Source organism: Geospiza fortis, unplaced genomic scaffold, assembly GCF_000277835.1.
Source record: "Geospiza fortis unplaced genomic scaffold, GeoFor_1.0 scaffold992, whole genome shotgun sequence".
NCBI lineage: Eukaryota > Metazoa > Chordata > Aves > Passeriformes > Thraupidae > Geospiza > Geospiza fortis.
This window is the reverse complement of record NW_005054625.1, coordinates 23,703-25,988: the sequence shown is the minus strand read 5'-3', so window position 1 is coordinate 25,988 and position 2,286 is coordinate 23,703.

Below are 2,286 nucleotides of genomic sequence, written 5' to 3'. Positions count from 1 at the left end.
ATAAAATCACGCGTGGTCGCTTATCTAAAAGATCGAGACCCACGTAGAACACGTGGGAGAGGCGTGGGTCCTGCCCGGCTCCCCCCTCGGGTGTAGTAGGATGGTACAGCCCGCGCGTGCGTGGCGGGAAGGGCTGGGCGGGGGCTGCGCATGCGCAGTGGGGATGTGAGAGGCACGTGGAGAGAGCAGTGGGATGGACTGGGATGAACTGGGATAAACTGGGATGGGATTAAAATGGGATTTGGGGATGTCCCTGCCCTGCTGGCAGCATGGGAAGCGCAGGGCAGGGGGTTCAGGGCTCATCCCAGCCCTTCCTGGCAGAACTGAACATGTCCAGGCAGGTCTGGGCATGTCCATGGGAGCGCTGGCCCTGTGCTGTGCCTATACTGGTCTGTACTGGGAGGCGTGAATCTGCTTTGGGATCATGCTGGGCTGTGCTGGGAGCCCAAAATCACCTGGTGAACCCTGAAATCACTTGGTTACCCCGTGAATTTGCCTGGTGAACCCCCCAAATCACCTGGTGAACCCCGAAATCACCTGGTTATACCTGAAATCACCTGGTTACCCCCCCGAAATCAACTGGCAAACCCCCAAAATCACCTGGTTATACCTGAAATCACCTGGTGAACCCCCAAAATCAACTGGTTACCTCCCAAAATCACCTGGATATTCCTGAAAATCCCCTTGCTCACCCCCCAAAATCACCTGTTCATCCCCAAAATCACCTAGCGACCCCTGAAATCACGTGGTGAGCCCCCAAAATCACCTGGTTATCCCCCAAAATCACCTGGTTATCCCCCAAAATCACCTGGTTATCCCCTGAATTGGCCCAGTTATTCCCAAAAATTACCTCAATAACCCCCCAAATCACCTGGTTACCCCCCAACAACCCCCCAAATCACCTGGTTACTCCCCAAAATCACCTGATTGTACCCCAGAGTCACCTGGTCACCCCCAAAATCACCCGATAAACCCCCAAAATCACCTGATTGTACCCCAAAATCACCCCATGAGCCCCCAAAATCACTTGATTGTACCCCAAAATTCACCTTATCATCACCTCGTTACCCCCCGAATTCGCCTGGTTACCCGCAAAAATCACCTTGTTACCCCCTGAAATCACCTGGTAGACCCCCCAAATCCCCTGATTATCCCCAAAATCACCCGATTATCCCCGAAATCCCCTGATTATCCCCGAAATCACCGGAATTTCCCCCCAAACCCCGCCCGGGTCGGGGCCGCTGCCGCCTCCCTGCGATGTGGCAGAGCCGCCATATGGAGCTGCTGCCGCCGCCAGATTTTTGGTTGGTTTCCCCAGAAAAAACAGCGATAAACACAGGCTCTCGCTGTTTCCCAACTGTGCCTCATCCTTTTTCCTTCAACAAACAGCCCCAAAGCCCGGAGCTTCCCCGGGGAGGGAATTGCTGGAGCGGGGATGGGACAATGCCGGGGACAGCGGTGCCACCAAACCACCTGGAAATGCCACCGAACCCCCTGGAAGTGCCACCAAACCCTCTGGAAATGCCACCGAACCCTCTGGAAATTCCACTTTGTGTTTCCCGAGGATTCCAGGCGGAGGAAAAGCTGTGGCAAGAGATGTGTGTGCTATAGTAAGCCTCATTTGTCAGGAAGAGTATCTCAGAGGAGTTCAAACCCAAAGAAACCTTTGCTTTGCCCTCAGCACTATTGTTTGAAAATCCTCAAGGCTTTTGCAGAATGAATTGTAAAACTGCAGAGAGCAAGTGACAGGGAGGAGGAGGAGGAGGAGGAGGAGGAGATGCCGTGATTGTGCCAATCTCCCCACGCAGTGCCAGGCGATGGTGCCCGCCTCCACCTCCGGGCACCATCCCGCTTGGAAGGGACCCCCAAAAACACCCCCAGAGACCCTCCAGGGGTTTTATTTCCATCTAGGAGAGCAGGGTTGGCTTTTCCAGGCATGGGGGGGGGTCTGGGTTGGGTGATCCGGAGCCCCCCAAAAAACACCCGCAGGGATTTCATCTCCATCCAGGAGAGCAGGGCATGGGTCGGGGTCCCTGGGGTGACCCCAAAAACACCTCCAGAGACTCTCCAGGGGTTTAAATTCTATCCAGGAGAGCAGGGTTGGCTTTTCCAGGCATGGAGGGTCCGGGTTGGGGTCCCTGGGCTGACCCGGAGCCCCCCCAGCTGCTGCTGGAGGGTGGAAAATTCGCTGCCAGCTGTCCCTGGAGCCGGGATGGGGACAGGAAAATCCCCTCCTGGTGGCGGGGGGGGTGCGGAGGAATTGGGAACTTTCCGACAGCCGGAGGG